Raw genomic sequence first — 24193 nt, forward strand, 5'->3', positions numbered from 1 at the left:
GCATCACTGCTTATTGACCTGAAATACCCCTCTAGGTCTTCTCCACTCCCATAGGAAGCACAGAATCAGTGCTGGAGATCACCCAAGCACATGTAGCACTAAGCTTTTCTTGGGGCATGCTGCAGGCCCACTTGATCTGCTAAAGTACCGCTAAATAATAAATTGTGTGGGCAACATGAGGACACTGCCTCTTCAGTCTTTAACAGGAGCTGAGAGTGCAGCGTTTTCTAATGAAGACACAACCTATGAAGGGCAGTGATAACATATAATACTTCAGTCTACTGCCCGAAGAAAAAATAAATTGAGAAGACACAGTATTTCAAGCTAACACAAAGCACTCTGTTTATCTTACTTCCTTTTATTAAAGCAAATGACTATTGAACCAAGAGCTTCTCCAGCTGATTTCTGGGGCTTATTTGGAAATTGCTGCAGCAATTTTCATGATTAAAATGTTATTTCAAGACTCAAAGTTGAAATATATCATTTTGAAAATAATGAAAGAAAGCAGATACAGCGTGCCATAATGGTTTCAATTTTTCAGATATGACTAATTAAGTTTACAGTTTATCTTCCTTCCTCAAAGCCAATTACTCACCTAAAGATCCAACAATTACATTTCTGGAAGAAAGCACATCATTTTATTTGTCCAAAATATTTTTGTTTTAATGCACAGTATTCACTTCTTGGAGAATTTCCACCCTAGAATCCAGTAATAAGGAGCACTCAAAAAAAACTTCTGACTTATCTTCTGTACAAAATGTCACTGCAGCTACCATACCCCATCCACTCCATTCTCATTCCAGCGTTGCTGCAGTCTGCAAGAGTCACTTTGCCAGTGATGCACATCAAGGCTTTGTGTGATGAGCTTGCTCCAAAGCAGCACAATTACTGCAGTCTGTACTAATTCAGAAAAGCTCACTCAATGTTTAGGTCTATTGCATTTCATGCTAGCACTTAAACATTCACTTTATCTGCATAAGTATATCCCACTGAAGGCAACAAGACATACATCTGAATATATCACTAATACCAAATCAGTATAATTTTCTGCACAGAAGCAACACAGAGTAAGATTTAAAAACTATGTTCCATAACAACAAATAAAAGGTTCCTATGTCCAACTCCAGTCTCCACTGTTGTCCCACTGCATCCAGTCAGTGGAGTAAGCAGCAAAGGAGATTTCCTAAAATAGCAGCCCTAAATCAATCATTCTAATTGTAACAGATATATGAAATTAGAAGAGAATCAAAGAGAGTCGGTGCTCAAATCTGCCAAGGTATAAGATTGGAAAGTTCATCTCTTCAAGAAATTCTTTATACATTCAATCATAACAAACAGCCATTGGGCTAGCGATTGCCTTACAAATTATCTTGTGGCCCTGAAATGAAGAAACTAAAGGGCTACACCTTGTTACCAGAGCCTCAGCTAACTCCTCAGCAAGCAAAGAGACAAATTCTGCTCTTACCCTTGGGAAAGCTTCAACACCTTGGCTGTCAGTAAAGCTGATTTAAATGCACAGATCATGACCTCAGAAAGGCTCAGACAGAACAACAGGAGGCTTTCCTGAAGCTACGCTTTGAACATATAAATAAGACAAATAAATAAATAAAGAAGCCAGAGGGCTGCAGTGTAACCGTCAGTCAGAGCAGTGTGACCTTGCTGAAACTACAGGATTCACATGAAGAACAGGGTCCATCCAGAATGCCATGCCTGATGTTGATCTCAGCTGCAACCTCAAAGACAAGCCCTCCTCCACCTTCCACGAAGGGGACTTGAGGACTTGGTTGCCAAAAGGTTCTCCTCTCCCTACATCTTACCTTCCCACCGCTTTTCTTCCTTCTCCTCCTCCTCCCTTCCCCTCCTGGTGCTATAGGCATGAGATCTCTGATCCTGCTGGGACCCTGGGGCTGCAGCCAGCCTGGAATGGCTCCAACAAACCCATGCTAGACAAGGCTGGACTGCCAGATTTGAGCCACTCACAGATTAACGGGGAAATGCCCTCCTGGGACCATTTCATAGCTTCCTCAGAAACATGCCTCCCCAGCTATAAACACAGCACTGAAGACACCTGAATTACTACTGATTTGTGCTATTAATAGTGCCTGAGACCTTTAAAGGAGAGGTTGGGGTGAGTAAGACACACAAGTATTAAAAAACGCGGTCATGTTTTTTGTCCCTCCTCCATTTCCACAGGGTGATTTTCCTTTCCTCTTTGATCTCTCATGAAATGCCCTTGGCAGGTATCTTCCTCTGCCATTTCTCAGCAGCTGCCTTTTGCCACATGATGTCCCATTGTGCCGTGAATGCATTTTCACTAGGATTTAACATTTCAGCTTATGCCCAAGGTCACTCTCTCTGACTGAGGCACACCCTAAGCCTCTTCCTTACCTGCTGCTGATACAGTTTTTGCAACTGTTTGCTGAGGACTGGGTACTGGTGTTCATTCATCCACTTCCAAGTTTCAACCTGTTAAACTCCCACATCTTTATTTTTACATTCTGTTAGCTGACAATGCCACGCTTTTCTAATCTGAGAAACTGTTAATCAGCTCTCTACTTTCTAATAGTTTGTAAAAGGCAATGTTGAGCTCCAGAATGTCATGAATAAGCTTTCCTTCAGATATTAGACTGGACTGAGGATAGTCAGCAGCAAGAGCCAATACAACAACAACACAGTGCCTAACAACATGAGCTAGAGTGAGGGTAACTGCTACAGGGTAGCTTTACCAAATGCATAAATTCCTCATTGCATGGATAGATCAATTTTTCTACAGCTTCTGCCTCTTTCAGTAGAAAACTTTAAAGCAGAGTTTGGTGACAATGTTATTGCAAACCTCTCTGCACATGCTCTGAACTGTTGCAGGGAACTACCAAATCCCTGCTATGTAATACTAAAAAATTGCTCAGCTTACAATGACTGAAATATCACCACCAGTGCAAAGGATGGTTGAGGCCCAGGGGATGGATTCCAGACCTGGTTATCAGAGAAAAACAGTCCCTCTCTCTATTCTGCTCAGTGCAGTCCAACCATTCCTGGTGCTGTAACAGTACTGAGTTTAAAAATGCATGCTTTATTTTCAACTGGGAAGGTATTCTTTGTTACCAAGTGCAGACGTAGTCATCATCAAAGCCAAGGTCTGGATAATTCAGATAATTCACATCTGCATCTGTTATTGCTGTCAGAAGATGGTATAGGGAAGGCATATAGCTAAAACCCACACATTTATAATAGCCTGAAGGAGAGAAAAAGCAGACGATGCGCTCCAATCTAACATCACTATCTAAATCAGAGAAGAAAAGGTTACTATTGGTGGCATTTCTGCTCTATGACTGTTTTTTGTATCAAAGTAAGCATTAAAAACAACCCCAAGCAGGAGCGTAAGGACTTCTTCTCGGAAGAAATTCTCGAGGCCCCGCCAAGCCATGCCTGCTCTGCTGTGGTGCAGGCTGGAGCCGCAGCACCGGGCCCTTCTGCTTTGTCAATAGGAGACACAAAACACACAGACAGCCGTTGCCATGGCTACCGCTTTACGTCCTCGTGTCAAGTTTCCCCATGCACAGAAATATTATTTATAAGGTGGCTTAGGTGTGCCTTGTGCCTGGCAGTTAAAAATGGCAGGTCCCATCCCAGGGGAGCTCACAGCCCTAATCAGACATAACACAGCAGGAGGGTGCGATAAACACAGCACAGGGGTGGGGAGAGAGGGTGAGATGTTGCATATGCACCCTGCCAGCTCCTTCCTCCTCGCCATCAAACACCGCCATGGTTTTACAAGTGTCCTTCTGGCCCCTTGGTGATGCCCAGCCTGGCCTGGGACACACTGCAGCCTCTAAGAGTCAACACGAACTAAAGAAGCCCTGCAGTGCTGGAGCCAAGCAGCTCCTAAGATGTGCTGTCAGCCATGCTGGTGCCGACCAGGCCCTGCTCCATTCAGCCAGGGCTGAGGTGCCTGCAGCCTACTAGTCTCAGTCTGGCATGCCATTTGAGGGCCTGAATTAGTTGTGGGAAGGCATACATTTGTCTTTAGAGCAACAAAACGTTGCTGTGGCTTGTTCTCACTTCTTGGATGCTAACCCTGCAAAAGATGAGCCCCAAAAGCTGCTGACCAGCTGGCTCAGGGGGCATCCTTTTGCTGTGTCCCCAGCAGGTCACCCTCACATCCATGTCCTCCTGCTGACACCAGTGCCCAGTTCTGTAAGATGAGTCCCAGAAGGTGTCAGCAAGGCCTTTCCCAGAGGCACTGGTGCTAGAAGATGCTTCACAGTCCATTAGAGATCAGACATCCTAAGTAACCTTCAGAGCCTATTGCTTCCACCTCTCAGCCTCTGGGAAACCCAATTCTCTTCAGAAATCTAACATTTCTTCATCCCGGCCTGTTTTCCAGGTCAGTAGCCTCATTCTTCAGCAGTCCCAATAGTTCAGTGTGGGCATTTTCAAAGGCGTCACTGTTTCTGTGCTTTAGCCAACCCATTTAGTCCTCCTGCTCCAGGAGTGGATGGAGGTAAAGCACTGGGAGATTGCTCCTTCAACAGCAGCTGTATGCTCGCTCAGAGGATCCTCTGCTGCCTCTGTACCTGCCAAACTCTCCCAGGTCCATCCCCAGCACATGCATTACTAGCCCCGGAAATCAGCAGGATGGGAATGATTCAAGGAACAGACACAGTGAGCCGTGCTGCTAAGTTCAATGCTTGGGCAATCCAGCAGCATTTTGGAAAGGGATCAGGATGGCACCAGACATCATTCACTGCAAAAAATGTCAACACTGCAATGACAGCAGCCAAATCTCAGCATGCTGGGTCTGAGGCAGAAGTCCACCACCACCTCAAAACTGCACAAAAAGTTATTTGGCCTCTAACTTAATATTGGCACCATCAATCTTGTTGAGTCAGACATTTAACTCCAGCCTGTTAACTACCCATGGCATTTTCCTACCCTAAAACAAGGTATACATCGCAGGTAATAAGAAAAAGGACACTTTTCTTCCTAAAAGAACCCAAACACACCCCAGTGTCAAAACTGTATTTCTGCTCCGTACCAGAAGCCCAGCCTAGGCTTCAGGCTGAAGCAAGGATGATTTTTTTGCCTCACCACAATTTAGCAGCATCAGATTTCTCCTGTGCTAACAACTATTCAGTTCTGTGGTCTTACACCAAAAATATGTTGCAGAGAGTGCAGGATAGGAATATGCAGCTACTACAGCGTGCTCTGGCAGAAGCAGTCACAGCTTCTGCTGATATTTGCAGTTCTTCTGCTGCTGACCCTATCAAGCTGAAAATAGATCTAGTGCTCAAATGAAGCATCCGTAACACTTCATTTCTTCCCGTTCCTCCCTGAGGCACAGAGTCTTTTCACAAACGCCATCCCCAACATCCCACACGTGCTCTGACGTCACATTGCTGATTTCTAATTCCTCACTGTGCGTGTGCCTTGAAAAAGAAATCCCTTCCAGCTCCATTTTAATTCTATGCCCTATTTTTGTCAGAAAAGCAGGTTTCCCTCCTGATTCCTTCTGCTGAGACACACTCCTTCTCCTGATTCCCTCCTGACTCCTTCTGCTATGAACCACGGGTGCTGCTCAGTCCTCACAACCTTTAGCCACAACATAAAGCCCATTCTTTGTACTTGTTCAGTCTGCTTTCCTTCTACTCTGAAGCATCTGATCTCCCTTTAAAGCTGACCTTAGCAAGGGTAACTCAGCAGCAGAAAGTAATCTACAAATACATATTCAGCACAAGGGAATCCTCTCTGTACAACCAAGTCCCACCCTTTGCAGTCTCCAAAACGCTTGTGCCGGGTCCTGAATGATGCTGAGCATTTTCTGTTCTGCCTGTCTTGATGAGATTTGAGAGAGCTCAGCCACAGCAGTGCAGATTCGAGCCTGCAGCACCATGAATCAAGAACACCTTTGCGGTTTTTCTTTCCTCTGAATTTTAAAAGTCTCTGAAAGCCTGTTTGTTTTCTTTCTCATATTCTGGAGGAACCGATGAATCCTCAACCGCACACCATAAACGGCCAGCCATCAGCTCTTGATTTCTAAAAATGCATTTGTATTAAGCTACGAAATTATTTACAGCGGCCATAAACATCCTCCCAGCATCTGGCAGCTAGAAGAGGGACTTGGAACTCACTAATTTACTTACATTGTAAACCACTTTCTAATAAATAAATAAGCTCTTAATATCTCACCCACAAAAAGAGGCACATTGCATACAGCGCTATGTCTGGGGTCCTTCAGAGGTGAAGGATTCAGTGGCTGAATTTCTCTGAGGATCTTTCTTTAGACAGGGCATGTTTATGCCCAAATGAATTGTGAGTGGAAAATCTGCATTTTGACATCAGCTTCACATTCTCAAATTGGATTGGATGCCGCAGAAGGGGCTGCTCCATTCTTGTTTTGCCTGAACCAGGATCAAATTCCAATCAAAGGGGAATTTAAAAAAGCCAAGTAAATGAGTGCTAATCCTTTGGCAGTGACCCTCATGAGAGGGACTGCTGAGCAGTTGAGCTTGCTACTGGGGCAACGCTGCCACTGGCTGCCATGCCATGGATGAGCTGTGGTCCCATCAGGGCCCACGATGGGAGCTGAGAGCACCTGACATGATGCAGATGCGATTCTCAACTTCTGTGAAATCTAGCACAGTGCCCACGAGGATGAACGGCTGCCTCTAAGCAAACCTAGACTAAAAGCCATGCTGTCAGATCAAACTTGGTCCAAATTTTCCTTCGTAAAAAAAACGTCAATAACCTTGAACATTTACCTTAGATTTTGTAGACTGTTCCCACATTCTTCACTTACATATAAATGAAAAAAAAAAAATCAAACACACCTGCTTTTAACCCTTGCTGGTTAACTGAAAAGTTTAACCAGCAAACAGGTGAAAAAAAGTATTATGTTCATCTTCCCTGCCCCAAACACAGAGCAGGAATGAAGGACACAGAGGGAGGAATGAATCGATTATTAATAATAAAATAATTATAAATATAATTATAAATTATAATTATAATAAAATCGAACCAGTTTTGTTTCAACCATGTTATGGTCACAGATAGCTGCATATCTAAATGCAAAACTGTAAAATAGGAATCCCAACAAAACCACTGTATCACCAGTGCTCTGCAGATGAGATCCTGTGAGGGCTTTCCCCATTTACCTACAATTAGAAATGGGCTCAGAGATCTCTGAGATGTTGCAGAACAAATAGGAAAAGACCAAAAAAGCCCCCTCAACATCATCCAGTTCCTGTGAGTTGTTTCTCTAATGTGTTCCCCTGTGTAGTCAGTGCAGAGGCTCTGCACAAACCTTTCTCAAACACAGTCAGCTACACCCTGCTACATTTTTTCGTATAGTTATTAATTTCCAGACAGCAAAGGACTATTCCAGTAAAATTCAGCAGAACGATCCTGTTATCTTACGAAAGATAAACAAAAGGCAAATACTCACTGCTGTTTTTCAACAGAATACAATGTGATTTTGCATGTAGTTATTGCCATCCTTGAAGCAACCCAGAGTGCTTGCTGTTGATTGGAGAGAACCGGGGTGGGGTTAATGAAAGAGTTGCTTTGTGCTTTCGGAGCGATGGTGTAAGTACACCCCTGTTGTAACACTGCTCCACTCACCCCAAACATGAGTTTAGCCCTACAGTTTTCAAAGCATGCAAGGACGGCATGAATAAATCTCATCACCGAGAGTTTCCTAACACTCCTGCTGAATATCCAGTCCTATTAGTCAATGTCAGCCTCCGGGCAACTTGAGAAATTGCAGAAATTCATCCTGGCTGTCACTGGAAATCGAAGGTCAGTCTCAAAACCCAAAACACTCCTTTGAGCTTTGGAAGGCATTCATGTCTCAAGAGTACAAAGTGCAATTGTCAAAGCTTTGCACGTCCACGCAAAGCAGGAAGGAAAAATCAGACCCCAGCACCAACATGGGACAATGGGACCCCGGAGAAGGGCTGGAGGAATGGGGTTCTTCCTGGGAAGCTATCTACAGACACATTAAAATCAACTCTGTTTACACAACACACTGGAAGTTGCTAACAGCCAAAGCCATGTTAGAGGACAGGATTTCAGATTAGTAATACTGGCCTGGTTGTCCCATACGTACATTCTAAAGTAATTTTTATGGACTCCCTTAACTGAGCAAAATAGAAGTTTTCTGTACTGACCTGTTTTGGGGGGGGGGCTTCTTTTCTATTTCCATAGTTAAGGTTCTCTCCACATTCACAACCATCTGCCTAGTCCTCTTCTCTCACATCTCCCTCTATCTGACACCAGCACTGTCCAGAGCTCCCCTCCCACTGCTCTCCCACCACATCCATAGCTCCCAGTTGCACTGCAGTTTGTGAACAGGCTGTGCTTCACTGTGCTCAAGAACAACAGATGGAAAGCCAGCCCAGCCCAGTTTCCATTCCTTTCCTTACTCTTCCTGTAAAGGAATGCCATTTCATCTCCATCACTTGAGTCTTCCTCCTGCCAGCATCCCGTGATGCTCTGAATGTCCCTAGCCAATCTGCAGGATTGAGGTCCCAGACCTTGCAATTGCGACTCCAGCAATTGCCACATTAAATGCTGAAATACTGTAGGTGTTAAAAAGGAAAAAGATCCCTTTTCTAAGCATTTCCTGGGTGAGCTGATGGCCAGAAGCTGAACTTCTTTTGGAAACCTGTGCAGCATTAAGTGGGAAACACAGCCCAGGAGACTGCAAATAAATCAGTTGTGTAGAAGCCAGTGAGAGCAGTGTATAATCCTCCCCGTCCTTGCTGCTACCACCACACATTTTAGCAGCCTCCTGCGTGGCTGAAACCGTAAGAGTAACTGTTGAGGGACAATATGAAGTAGCTCTACATTCTGTAATTTGTCTAAAATAACTGAACACATCAAGAGGTATTCCATTTTTCCAGGGAATTGCCACACTTCCCCCGATACAGAAGCTGCATCGCAGGCTTGTTGTGCAACACAGAGAAGCACAGAGCCAAAACAACAGCCCCATGACAACAGAAACAACAACAAATCCACTACTCTCCTTTTTTTTTCCTGACCATTCAACACTGGTGATCACTATGTGAACACATAACCTGCAGGAGCTAAATTCCCTCCTCTTCAGTTTCACTCAACCTTCATATGCATAACTCGATATTTTTCAGAAGGAGCAGAGATAAGGCTCATTCCCCTACACCACTCCTGTTAGCTGGCTGTGCTGAAGGCTGCGAACCAGCAGCGTCCCACCTGAGCTGAGCTTCCCTCTGTGGTGCCATGGGTGAGCAGCTGAGAGCCACTCTGAACTGCAGCACTTCTGAGATCCAGTGCCCATATGGACCATGTGCTCCCCCAGGCCCCCTAAGCTCCTCCTCAACAGTTTCTCCCCTGTGTCTGCATGTGATCTGCCATCCTAAGTGGGCTCCTTTTTTCAGCTAGACACACTGTGGTATCTCAGTATAGCACTGTCTAGGCAACAGAAAAACGTGTGAGCAATTTAACGGATTACTTTCCCCTTGCTTTTCATGAAAACACAGAAAGTCAGGAAGATTTCTGTTCTCTGCACAGTTTGTTTTCTTTTGTTTGGGTGCTTGCTTTGGGTTTGGGTTTTGATTTGGTGGGTTTTTTGTTTGTTTTTGTTTTTAAATCCAGAGCTGTAAATATTCAGAGAGAGAGGCTTAAAAAAAAAAAAAAAAAAAAAAAAAAAAAGAAACCAATAATCATTATTATTTACAGGGTTTTATCCCACCTTCAAGATTTCTACAAGACTTAGTAATTTACCATTATTCATACAGTTCTGTGAATAAAATGGTCCCTTTTCATACCAGATAGAATAGAATTTTGCCTCCCCTGGCAAAGCAACCAGCACTCCTCAGGTACAAGCAGCAGCAGTTATCACATACAAAAAAAAAAACAACCCCAAACTGTCCCCTTTACTCCTCTGAACTCCATCCAGCCTCATCATTTTCTGAGAAGCAAGAAAAAAGATGACACAGCAAAATGTCGTACACAAATTTTGCTGCCCCAGGCGCCTGCTCAGCCAATCCCAAGGGGTCAAAATACTTATAGAAACCAGATTCTTAAATTTCCAGCTCCCTCTTCCAGATCTCAGCACTTAAGCTGAAGTCAGCCAGCGCCACCTCCAAGAGATTTCCACCTCTGCAGCAACCAAGTGCTTCAACCTCTCCCAGGAGCTCTCCAACATTTTCCATTGAAACCTGGACAGGGAAAAGCCCATCAGCAGCACGACACAACACAATCTCTTCTCTGAAAACAAAACACCCAATGCAAATTTAGAGCCACAAACAGCACAAATGAAACTCAGGTACCTGCAAATTATTTTCCTGCAAATGTGGCTGAGTTGCAAACCATTAGCAGAGAAAAAATGGTAAACGTGGTATTTCTCATCAGTGGTATATGTAGCTTTTAGCTGTCACACACAAGCAGCACAGACACAGGTCAGGTAATGGATAAACAGGTGAAAGGTATGAAACGCTGCTGCTGCACTGCCTTTCTGCACCCCCTCTGGTATGGGTGATAGTGAGAAAGTCAACGTGGTGTAAAGATAGTGAAAAAATAGTTGGTGGAAGAGATGTGCAGGCAGGACCTAATTCCCAGCATGTTGGGTCCAGAAACAGCCTGCAAGGAAAAACAGGTTTCATGCATCTCAGCTGATGAATACTTTGTGAAGAACAAACAAAAAAAAAAAAGCAGTTTGGGCACTTCAAGTAAGTAAAGCAGATTGTACATTTATGTGCAGAGGCAATCTTGATGCTTGAAGAAAGCTGAGCTTAACTGGGCTGTTTTCCTAAGCAAGCTACCAAGGACTCCTTTCCAAGCCACATCCTTAAAAGGAAGCCCGCATTAAAGAAAAGGAAAGAAGAAACCATATTCTGAGCTCAGCCAATGCTGTGCACGCTTCACTATATGCATTCCAAAAAACACATCCGTAGCTAAACCTGGCTGCAGGGGCAGAAGATCAGCCATGCTCCTTTGTGGCATCCCTGGCTGGCTGTGAAGGGGACGTGCATGGTAGCTGCCACCAAAACTGCACGGAAAACACTTGCTTCTATAACCACATTTACGTAAAGCAATTTGCTATCACGTCCTGCCTCTGCTAACAGTCCAACCTCCACATGCTCTAAAAAAATTAATAAAATAATTGCAATTTTAAATGCTCGAAATGCAACATTTCAAACAACCTGCCATTGTGTGGCACAGGGATAGCAGCAGCGTTGCCCACAGGTGATCCAGACATCAACCGAGAGCAAAGAGATGAGTGCCTTGTGCAGCCAAGTCACTGCAGGAAGAACTGTCAGCAACATCTGCAGACATCCGATAGCTTTCAGCTCATGGCACATGAGCAGTGACTCAGATTTCACCTAGGGATCACAGATGAGGCAATGATGTGTTAAATACTCCTTGCTTCCCCTTATTTAACCTTTGCTGACTGCATCAGGGCAATGCATGCCAGCTGATGGTGTTCTGTGTGCCCCAGGGAAGCAAAGCCAGAACATCAAATGGGGTTCAACAGAATGCATAAGGAAATACCACTGCTTGCATCAGGCTGCAGAGCATCCATAGAAAGGCTTTGGTATTGAGCGCCATGTCTGAGGATGAAGCTCCTCTCCTTCCATGAGAGGCACCACACCTTGGGGACAGCCCTCAGAAGTCACAGGGGGCCATAAGAAACTGTAGTGAGGAGAGGAGGAATTTCTTAGCTCTCCCTGCTCTGATTACTCACAGAACGGCTGCAAGGGTGCCCCAGGGGCAACTCCACATCACAGCCCATTGGGGTTCAGTGACAGCCAAGTGCGGAGCCTCATGTTCCTTGAACCTTGATAGGACTCACTGAGGTCTGCAGGCAGAAGAAGTATATGGGGCCACTGAGCCAGTGACAGCCTCAGCCATACCCAACCTCATCATGCTGGAAGTAGACAGGGTTCAGCATGGGGATCATCTCTCAGCAGGCTGGCCGGGACCCAGCAACATGAGCATCATCCTCTCTGCCAAGCACAGCACTGGATGCTGTGCACTTTTACCCTTTGCGTGTTGGGACAGCATGCACAGGGATGTGCTTCACTTGTCACTCCCAGGCTTAGGCTGTTTCTATCTTCACCATTACCCAAAGGTGAGGAGGAGTTGAAAAACATTACACTGACAGTGCTGGAGGAGTTGCGGATATAGGGCTTTCCGCTCCGCGCCAAGCAAGCCCTCTGGAATGGTTTGGACACGATAGGTAAACAGTGTCGGGCTCACTCAGCGGGGAGACATTTGTATTTAGATGTTATAGATAAGTGGTGCATATTTGAGACATCTGAAAGTTATTACTCTAGGCAGTTTCTAAACAGAGAATCGCAGTTGCGTAGCCCCTTAACTCCAAGCTGACAGGCAGGATAATGATTTAAATTATTGTTAAACATAGGCTCTGTTTTAAGTGGATGGAATTCAACAGCATGGTGGGTTTAGGGGAAGAGGAGTGTATTGCAAAACATAACGTTTCCAATTGCTGCAATGCTGATCCACAGAAACTTCTCCACCAACACCAAGCATCCATAGAAAGGCTTTGGTATCGAGCACCATAGAAACGGCGTGAAGATCCTCATAAGGCAACACCATCCAGCTACCCTGGGGCTCATTACCGCTCCATCTAATTGCAACAACTTTGATTATGAGAAATGCCTTTTTCAAAGCAAAACATAAAGAGCTTTCTCACAGGTGGAGCTGATACAGCAGTAAACCATAATAATTTTTATAATGCTTCTGAGTTACAAGTCATTTACGCTTCCTTGAGTTTAATAAGGTTATGTTTATTATGGGATCACTTTTTTTTAATAAATGTATACCAACCTATTCTTCATCGTAATCACTTAAAGCACAATTACTGCATTGCATTAGATCGGAGGATAGCATTTGTTTCACCTTTGTTTTCCAGTTAATGCAGCGCTAATATCTCAGCATCGCACATTCCCAGACATCCAAGTCGCCAGCGGCACCCAGGGCAGGCATTCTGCCCTGCCATAGGCTGCTCTCTGCCTAAGGTTAAGTGTGACAGCACACACTGGCTCTGTGCCACAGCCTGCGTACAGGCAAAGGTCCAGCAAAAACAAGCTGCTCTCTTATGTGGGAAGGAAGAATTAATTTCTTGCTTATTCAGCATCTGCCTGTGTGTGGCACAAGCATGCTCCCAGGCAATATCTCCAGCCACAGCTCTCTCATCTCCCAAGTGGGTAATTTGCAGTAATATAAGCTAGAGGGTCTCATCACTGCTCAGTCTGAAGATCCAATTGGGCCTTAGAAAAAGCAATCACACCTCATCATTTAAGGGAAATTACTTGAATGATTAATAAAAGATGAAACTCAGAAAGGCCACCAGTTCTGTTCAGCATACCAGCATCTCCTAATTATCAATTGATGAGGATCAATAACACCCAAAACTGTTTGGAAATTTTGGGGGAAACTGAGTTCACACATCTAAGCGTCAACAGCAGCAGTGCCTAGCAGGATAGGAGCATCACAGCAGCACCTTTCACATACATGATACAACACAAAATCAAGCCACAAAATAGTAACTCATGTCTCTGACAGAAGCAGTCTCTCAAGGCTGAAAGTCAAACAAAGACACAGCACTTCTGCTGGGCCAATAGCTTGGTTGGCCCACCTTGGCACACGTAGGGACCAGTAGTTGAGAACTAAGGGAATGGCCTGGCACGTATGTTGGTGATGGGCTGACAGTTGGTTGGACTAGATTATCTTAGTGGTCTTTTCCAACCTTAATGATTTTATGATTCTCCTGTAAGGAAGAAAGACAGCACCGCCATCCTGCAGTAAGCAGACGCACACATGGGCTTGTCCCAGGATGCTGAGAAATCTGAACCTCAAAGTGGGAGCCAAATCCTTCATCTCTAAAATGAAGGATGCCTTTCATCCCTTCCTGTTAAAATCAGTTATCAATCTGATATACTCATACCAGTGGGTAAAGGCATTCATTTCCCTGTTGCTTGGTTGCTTTGCTTTTCTTGAACAACTGAATTCTAATAAACATTTGTTCCTCAAAAAAAAAATGGTCCTGTCTCTGTGCAATTTTTTTCTCCTCTTTTAACATGAAAAAAAATCCTAGAGGTTGGCATCAAACAAGCAAAAGACCCAACTGGGTATTAAAGCTACTACTAACCCATTTGGGGGACCCAAGAGAATCACAGAAAGGAACTACTGCAATCAACAGAAAACACGGATTCAGTTCCTCAGTCCTCAAGCTGGCCACTGAATTTGTGCACTGACAGCCTCCTGGGGCAGGCTCCTGGGAGCTGTGGGAAGCAGTGAGAAGCAATGAGAAGCAGTGCCTCCATCTCTCTGCAGCCCCTTCAGCTGCTGCTCTGCAGGCAGGGAGCACAGGGAGAGCTACAGCGCAAGGAGGAGCAGCATTTTCTTGTGTCTGCCTCCAGAGTACCTCCATGGAAGGCAAAATGGCAGCCAGCCTCCAGCTGAAATATTTGAGGCAAAGGGATGAGAGAGAACAAGTGAACTGTAAAAGCCCCAAAGAAAGCATTTCCCAACACCTTTTCCATTCTGGTCTACTTCTACTAGCTCCACATAAGCTACTCATTTAATTAGTTGAACCCAGAAAGGATTCAAAATCCATCCGGGACGTTCCAGCACATTTTGAGAGAGACCTCAGCACAATACAGCTGCTTTGAAAACCCATCATTTTCATGTTCTAGCAAGAGCTGATAAAGAACGCTATGTTTCCTTCCCAGTAGTAATCAACAACTTTTAAGTCTCTGGAGAAATAAATCCTGCTGGTGTCTGTGTTTATCTTCATGCTGATAAGCAAGTGCGGACACAACTACCTGATGATGGGGAACAGCAACACTAAAACAGGTCAGGGATATTCCTTTGCATCACCCCCCTCCCCCCTTTTTTTTTTTTAACCTGTGTGTTCTGTATGTCAGAACAGGCAGGTCTCTCAAAACAAAATCATGCACCTTCAACAATTCATCTCTACAGAAGTCAGAAAAAGGATATTAAATAAGGAGACAGGCTTGCAATCAGCCTTTCTCAGGAAATAATAACCTGGGAAATTCTGACTCATGCTGATTTGCGATCAAGGACTGTGACTGAGATACCAAAAAAAAGGGATTGAATCAGATTTCCATGGCTGTGTCAGAATGAATTAATTCTCATCATGTAACTGGAAAAGATTTAACATCACAGAAGCATTTTTAGAATGACAGCAGGATATGGAGGCTGTGGTAAAGAAGAAAACATGATTATTGGGCTGGAGAGACTGACAGTGAGAACAGATAAAAAGGAAATACATATACCATAAAATAATAGCTTGGTCAAACAGCCACCAACAGGAACATCCTGAGAAGGGAGCAGTGACTGTGAACATCTGGGACTGCAGGCTGTGGGTATGCCCCAGACAACACCTATGTCCTAAGAACTGAGACAAAAATTGTCAGGGGTGGTGAAGTCGGGACACTTTAAGGAGCTGCTGTTGTTCACCACTGGTTTTCATTCTTCTGTTAAAGCCAGGCAGATATCACTGCCTGGGTTTGTTCATCAGAGATCACTGTCTGGGTTTGTTCAGTGGCATCATTTACCCTTGTGCCATTCTCATAGATGGGATAGGCTTTTTCTTCCCTCACTTCTGTGGTTGCCAGCAAAGCTTTTAAGTCAATCAAATGTTGTCAGCTGAGCTCACTCTGAATCTACCCACACCAGGTCGATCTAATTGAGCTCCAAATGCCTGTCAAAAGAAATGATGCTGGTAGGCACAACCAGTCCTTTCTAAATCCATGCTTGCAACTAATTTACATTAATTGCTGCAGAGGGTTTAGTTACAATGGACAGACAAAACACTGCACTCAATATACATCTCAAGTAAGTGCTGTAAAGATGCTACTAAGTGGAAGATTAGACTTTAAAGTGCAGCTTGAAGGATGGGAATTTATCTGGCAGCAAACTTCACAGACACGGCTTTAGAGTGAAATGCCCATTGCAAGCCACTGGCAGAGAGTATATCTACTCCTTCCTCATAGAGCCTGTGCACCTTGACAGATCTCTCAATGTTCATCATTAGCAGAAGACTTCAAAAATAAGTTAACTATATGATAAAAGCACAAAGAGAAATAGGTATTATCAAGAGAAGAACAGAAATACACCGATCTAATTTGGAATGTAAGAAATATCTGACTCATATTTCACCAAGGGTTGTTTTTCTCCTCTCTCTTAGTGACCCCTTTTTATGAAGACCATCAGTAGTACATAGTTGGCATGCTAGAAGAGCTGATTTATCTGCAAGGAACACACCAGGCATCCAAAGCGACCCAAGCAAAGCAGCGCAAAGACTCCTAACACCTCAGAACAAACAACATCAAGGTACTGTCCAAAGAGAGGGAAAAGAAATTAAAAAAACAACAAAGCCTTTGGGTCATAAATTACCATCATGAATTCAAAGCAAGACAGCAACTTATACATATAACTTTGCACCAGTGAAAAAGCCAGGCAAGATGATATCTCGGTCATGGAGTTGTTCTTCCCTTCCCTGTAAATACAAGCAAACCTGCTTTGCTAAACCTGTTCTTTCACTGTTTTCAGCCAGCATGTCACCCTATTTCCAAGCTTGCATATTCTTGCCCACCTCATGCCTCTGGATCCCATATAAACCCTCCTGCACTGAAGCCAGCCAGGTTTTCCACAGCAAACTAGCATTGCTGGGAGGCAATCTCCCCACTTTCACTCCAGCTTCTGCAGCACATCCCAGCCTCCCCTACTCACACTCACCTTTCTCCTCTTGAAAGAGTCTTTGCCTCTCAGGCCAGAAAAACCATTAAGCACAGAGCCTGATCCCTCTGCATTGCCATTGATTACTGATTAACCACAGACCACTGGTTTTGACCTAGCAAACCCTGCACAGAACACAATAACAAGCAGATGGTAAAGAAAAAGATCCAGCAGGGCACTTAAGCACATAGCTATCTTTAGGAATGTGAATTAACAGACTTACCCAGCCATAAACCTGATTTCTGGCACACTGGACACAGCCACATGTGTGTAAAGAGGGGGTCAGATTCAGGCTTTGCAGCCTATGCAGTCTTCTAACCAAATGAGAATGTGTGATCTATATAGTTGGGAACTATATACCTTTAAAATCTGGTATTTTACTTCCCACTTGAATTTCTCCTCCACCAACTTGCATCTATTGCCCTGCCTCAAAGAGCACTCTGCCTCACCATCAGATCATTATTTAGACTCTCTGTAGTTCATCTCTTTCCTATGGAACACTTATTTCAGCTCCACATCTTAAACCAAAGCACTAGAAATTATAGCATGAGTAGACATGACAGCAATTGTGGCCTATTGAACAAATAATTTACGTATTTCTCTTGAGTGAGCCAATAAAGCTGAGCTGAAATTGCCTGTCCCTATAGCTCCACAGTGAAATTCTCAGTCAGTTCAGCTTTCTTTCCACTTGTTTTCAGCACTGACCTTCAGCATGAGGCCAATTTCCTTCCACCTGGCCAAGCAGCATTACAGTCAAGACCTGCAGACTTATTCGTACTAGGAATGGAGCAATAAAAAGTGTTTTGACAAGTGCAGGCAGCATCAAGGCTCATTGCAGACAGGAGCATACTCCAGTGTATAGAGTCACTAGTCAGATCCAGTTAAAACCAAACAGGTCTACAAAGAGGAATAGAAACCAACAGGACTGGTGCTCTGGTCAAAAATATGCTTTCACTCAAGCAACGCTGGGACAGCAGAGTGGTCAGCTGGCACAGGAAGGCCATGGCTGCTGCCTACAGACACCAAAGAGAGCAAAGAATAACCAGGGAAACCCCATAGCAAAATGAGGTAATGCAGAAAAGTATTGATTGAGCCATCAGCATTTCCAGATCATGCAAACATTTACAAGGCTCTAAGATGCTGGAGTCCTCTGGACTGAGGTGTGCAGAGAAAGGGAGGATGCCCTGCATTCAAGATTTCAAGATTTGGTTCTTTTCGTGCAAGACACATGGATATTTATTGGCACGGCACCAGCACAGCAATAGGATTACTGGATTCTAAAGGCTTTTTCCCTGGAGTGGTCTTTATCCTCTTAAAAGAAGATTGAGCAATTAAACATTTATTTTTTTCCTGAAGAGAATTAATTGCCTGTGAAGGGTTCCACCAGTGGCCAGATGCATCACAAGAGATCTTCATCTTCCTACACTCACCAGCATCAGCCAAAGATACAAGATTTGATGCAGTGGCCAACAATCTGATTAATCAGACTTGAATTCTTAGCTACAGACTAAAAAAGTACTGATTTAAAATCAAATAGGAACAAATAGGATGGGAATTTCCTTTGAAATATTTTGGTGAAGCCCTCACGATTTACTGTGAGACAGTGTCACAGGCCGACTACTTGTAGTGGGCATCAAGCATACACTCATGGTGGACAATAACTTTCTGATGAAAGAAAGCACCATGAATTAGCAGTATCGGGGCAGTTTACCCTTGACAACAGTGAGTGCTGATCCAAGCTACTAATGGAAAATCTGGCTCTACACAACTAGATACCACTACTTGCATTTTTGCCATCTTTCATCCACTTGTGACCAGTTATACTCATTAGACCTCCCACAGGGTCTCTTCTCCTGACAAGGGTACTTGGAAGTAGACCTGGATCAGCAAAGATTCCTTCAGCCAAAACTGCTTTTTTTCTTCAAGACAGGACAGGCAGGGTCTGGAAGAGCTTCTGTTGCTTGGTGTTTGGCCAAAGAAAAGTGGTGACTACACAGAGAGCCAGGGTGAGGTTCCACTCATTGTAAAACCAGAGCAGCCCCACAGGTAGCTGCAAGCTCAGACCAGTAAAGCACAGCAGGAATAGTGCTACAGGTAAGGGCTTTCAGACTGAGCCCAGCAACAGTTCTGCTTATACAAGTGGTAGAACAAATGGAGACTTCAGAGTATGATACAATCTCATTTTTAGCTCTGCTGCTGATACAGATGGAAAAGGTAATTTAATTTCATTGAAGGTGTCAAACTTCTTTAATAATCTAGGCACCTTGAGGGATAACAGTTACATCCTCTGCATGGATTGCATAATCAGAGGCTGTGATGCCAATTAATTACTGAAATGGCAAAGTGCTACCTCATGCCAGTGAATACATACTGTACAGAGACAGTGTCTAGTTTTATCCTATCTGCAATGTTTAGCCATCATCTGTCATAAGGCCTTAGGGGAAAGGGTCTCTACAACTGGAACAGCTGGAATTGCAAGATTAGCACAATAAATTGATATTCTTCTACCAGATCATCTACTCAGCTTAAATCTGTAACTCACTTCCAGCTTCAGCTGTCTTCACTGGAGTAAATGCACACTGACTCTGTCAAGCTACAGCTTTATAAACAAAGAGAAGTCAGCTTTCAGCTTTAAAAGATGAAGTATGTTGTGTTTAAACTATTTTGCTGAGTATTGTTGAGACAGATACTAATAAATCTGAAGAGATTAATTCCTTGTACCTGTGCGTTCTCTGCCTTTCTTTTTGAAGACTTCTATTGCTTAAACAACTATAAAAGAAACCACATTAGACAAAACAAGGCAAACGCAATTATATGCCGCTTAAGTACCAATTGGGAGAACGTATTTTGTAAAGATGATTTAAATCAAAATACCAAAACCTCAGCAAACATAAGTAATTCTTTGGGGCTTTCCTAAGAGAACACCATTTGCAGCATGTTCTTACTCTCCAGGGCCTTGCCCACACTGGAAACTACTGCAGACTAACAAGAGCCCAAGTGGTAAATTTAGTATATATTCAATTATTCCAGGAGTTTATACCTTTGGTGGGTGTAAGATAAGGTCAAAGCACTTTTAATTGGAATTGCTGTTTCCAGACTGCAGCTCCTATACTTACACTAAGAAATAGCACTTAGCAAAGGAAAGATAAACTTCTTAGTGAAAAGCTGAATATTTTCCTCCTTAAAGCAGCAGCCAAATCAATCATGAGAACAGATATTTAATGTGAAGATGTTATGTTTAATATTTATGCACTGTCAGTACAACTACAGCATCCACATACCCATTGTGTAAACACCAGTTAGAGTTGTCAGAGATTTCACAGTTCCTTGTGCTTTTATGGGTAACGTGGAAAATACTTTATTGCCTTTCTCACCTGTGTTAGGAACAATACTTCAGCTTACTAAACTAAAGGAACTTGACAAAGTACAGAATTTATTTTCCACTGATCCTTCTGCCTTGTTACTGCCTTCATTTCTCTCAACCTTGACAGCAATAGCCAGGCTCTCCAGTTTATTTCTACCCAGGTTCTCTTGCAGGTTCTCCTGACGCCAACATGGATACAATTTGTGGTCATGTACCTATTGCCAGTAGCCCCTTATGTGCCAGATTTTGTCTTTTCTGTTCTCTTAAGGAACACCTCAGCTTCCCGAGCTGTCCTGATGAGGAAGAGGCAGTTCAGGAGAAAGCAAAGGCACCCCTGTGAGCAACAGATGGAACACACCCCTCGCAGTTTCCTAATCCAACACCCTATCGTGACCTTCAGTCAAGACTGAAGGGCCAATCTCTCAGAGGCTGCCCCAGCAAATGGCACTGCATTGAAACAGCTGAGATGAGCTGAGATGGGTTTGTTTGGAAGGGCCATCCCAGCAGCCTAATCAGCATCAGCAAGACAGACAACTCGGGGCCGCAAGCTAACTTTTGGGTACCTATCACATCTGGAAAAATACATCCCTCCAGAGATTCTAAGTCAAAGCAGGGATTGATTAAAATGGCACGAGATGAGTTATTTATTGGTCTGTTTTCACATTTCTAGCCATGTCAGAGAGCTTCTTGCAGCTGCCATAGAGACAAGAGCTACAGACAATAAAACTTTATGAGCAATTTAAATCCTCTCTCTCCTACAGAGATGCAGAAAAACAATGACAACTGACTGTTTGCAGGTTGTGTATATCTTGCCTTCATTAAGTAGAACTCTGTTTAAAAGCATATCATTCCTTTCCATGAGCTAGTCACAGACTTCCACAGAGAGGGCAGATAGTTTATAGCTTCCACTTTCAACAATGCACTGTAAAAATACAATGCAGTCATATTTGATTATCCAATTTCCTTTCGTGAGAGCCACTCTCAGCACATCAGCGTGTTCATTTGCATGTGTCACAGCAGCAAAAGAAATGGATTCCCATAGGTAATGGAAAGTAAGTTTTTGCACACGGAAAATAAAATAGCAATAACCACATGGTAAAATTACAGATGCATGTGATAAATCAGGTTTAGCATCAGTCTTGTACCATTCACACCTGAAATTTGCTCATAAATCCACCTCATTTGAGGCTTACTTAATGTTTCTTCTATAGCTGCCTTGGAGCTAGAGATTCAATTCACCTAAGAAGTGACACAGGTAAAGAAAGAAAAACATGCTTCCTTCTTTCCCCAACAAAACGTGCCATTTCCTTGCCAACTGTGCACTAGCTTGAGTCCCAAGATGGGTAAATATCCATCTATAAATGGTTCAACATTTTGACTTTTGATTCTTAGCAAACACAAAGTAGTAAGAAGCTGGGAAGGGCATCTTGAGAAAGACAAGCTTTCTTCACTTTTTAATGTAATAGGCAGCACTGACTGTTAATTCTGGCAGGATCAGAGTACCTATTTGTGATTGAAGTTATATTCATACTCTTTCTACTTCAGGAAAAGATGTGCATTTAAAATCTTTCTGGTTTGCAAGGTCTTGCCAGTTTTTTTTACATATTTTATATTTATCAGAGGTGGTGAAGCTTTGCTTTCAACAGGTGCCTTTCAGCATGCCAATCTGAATAAAATAATCTTTAGTTTTCCAAGCTCTTGCTGATAAAAGACTGAGATAACTTAGAAATACTGAAAATATGGATGGGAGACGAGTATGAAGGAAATAATAACAGGAAAAGTTTCTAGTTGCTGACTATATTGTTGATGAACGGGACAAAGAGGAAAACCACCTGGCTGCTCCCTACTAGCCAACTGTCTGGAAGAAGCAGACCAATGTGAGTCAACACCACTTGGTTCCTATGAGCTACCATCCTTCTTCCAAGACTGAAGACCCAAGAGTTAAACAGCTAGTCCCTTCCTTCTCCTTTTTATGCTTTATTATTGCAGCAGGGCAGTAGACTGCTTATATTCCATTTTTCTCAGATTCTATTTTAAAGAGTGAAAGAGCATATGTGTATGCTGAAGTGATAGCATATGGCTAAGGCACAATTCTACTAAATTTTACTTTAAATTATCCTGGAATGTAAAAGTGCACTTGTGCAAAACTAGCTGCCCAAAAAGGGAAGCAGAGCTGTAAACAATCCTGCCTGCAAGTTGGGCATGTCAGCAGGAGAGTCGCTGTATAAGGGTATGTTTACAGGTCACTTAAGCCTGCATCTGTGCCAAAACCTATGCTCTAAAATACCAATCGTCCATGCACCTCATTGCAACCTCCTCTCCTACGTGAGCCCTTGAGATCATAGCAGCATGAGCTTTCTGGGTGAATTTAAGACCTTTCCTCTGTATAATGTGTATAGAGGTTGTGACAGGAAGGAACAGCTTCCCAACCATGACTGGTTGGGAGTAGTGAACCTTATTTCTGAAGCTATCTGCAATGGGGATTAAATTGGTCTCCCATTTACACTCACTCCAGCAGTGACAGCCAAGACACAATCCATATTCAATATTTTAACCTCCCTTAGACCGAGATGCAGTGGAACATACAAGTCATTTTTACCTTTTTCAGAACAAAATCAAGCAGTTAAAGAAGCTGTTCGTAGGACTCTGCTTCTGTGCCTACAGCAGGGGCATTCAAGCTCAGGGACACCCACAGCCACATGTGCCTGTGCCAATTACAGCAGTAATTCAATGTGCAATTAGCAGCAGGGATGGAAGCGAAATGTAAAGCTTAATTCTGCCTGTAAATCTCTAAGAAAGGAACAGTCTCACTGGACTTGGCCATTGCTCTATTGGGTCCCCAGTTGTGGCTGGGACTGCTACTGTAATGCAGATAAGAAAAACGCTAAGTTTGGAAGTTGACTTCTGGGGGTATAAATGCACACAGCTTTCCCCACAGTTTGGGATTTTGCAGTGACACAGCACTGACTGCTGCACATCTTTCCCCAGGACAAGCTTGATTTTGGAAAATAAGTTACATATTGGGAGCAGGGAGGGAATAATTCTGCAATGAACAGAAAGACAACAGACCACAAATGGTAAAACTTTTAGTCAGATTCCTGGGTGAAGCACACATAAAATCAGATGGAAGCAGTGCATGCAATTTGACGCAGCAACACTACGACCTTTGGGAAAACGGCTAGGCTCAAGAGCAAGGAACACATCAAGGGGGGGGGAAATAAATCACTGAACTGAAATCTGAAATGCTAGGCTCTTCTGTTGAACATACCACTCTAGCATTCCCAGCCTCCATCAGATGCCCTGCATGCCGTGCTGGGCTGAATGTGACCATATGTTCATAGCTAAGCTATGAAATCCATTTGTCAAGTCCCAGGAGTTTTTGGCAAGTTGTCCAATACTATATGTGTGGTCTACAACACTGACACACACGCAGAGCTTTGCTGTGGGTATGCCTATATGATCCAGAGGCGACAGAGCCAAGGCTTTCAGCACTCTGATTTTTAGTGCTGTGTAATAATGAATAGAGATAAAGAGGACTCAAGCCTAAGATGTTTCAGCACAGTTGCTAGTATTAAAGCCTGCTGAAGGCTGCTGGAACATGCTATAAATATGTATCTGAGCTCCACGCCAACTGTGTAAACTCAGAAGCTGCCTGCTTCATTCAGAGAGTTTATACCCACCAGTGCTGCAGTGAGAGTTTGGAGCCTGGTAAATTAGAGGCAAATCAGTGGCTGGCAAGAGTTACATTTCCCTTGTGAAAAGGGATATGGAAGAAGCTAGGACAGTGCAGGGGTGGATGACGGAGAGGAAACCATTTCTCGGGTGTTTTGAAAGGAAACACATAATCCAGAGTTATGGGCCCTCATTAATCAGGCAGAAGAGTCCCAAGGTGCCAAATCTCACAAGAGCAGTACAGAGAGCTTTGAGTCATTTGTAAGATCCTCTCTGAGTCCTTACTGTGACATTTGCCCAAATTCCAGAGCTCAATTCAAATATCACCTTCTTGGTCTAAGAATGGTTGCCCAGTGGCTGTGACTCAACCTGATTCACAACAAAAGATAAATC

The 24193-nt window shown here is 43.5% G+C and overlaps 1 protein-coding gene across 4 annotated transcripts in view; it reads right to left on the reverse strand.

Moving 5' to 3' along the window:
* Positions 1 to 24193, reverse strand: part of NEURL1 (neuralized E3 ubiquitin protein ligase 1) — a 135997-nt gene that overhangs the window by 26271 nt on the left and 85533 nt on the right. The window lies entirely within an intron of this gene.

This window comes from Centrocercus urophasianus, unplaced genomic scaffold (assembly GCF_019232065.1).
Source record: "Centrocercus urophasianus isolate 14NV4802_14NV808 unplaced genomic scaffold, USGS_Curo_1.0 seq_17, whole genome shotgun sequence".
Classification (NCBI taxonomy): domain Eukaryota; kingdom Metazoa; phylum Chordata; class Aves; order Galliformes; family Phasianidae; genus Centrocercus; species Centrocercus urophasianus.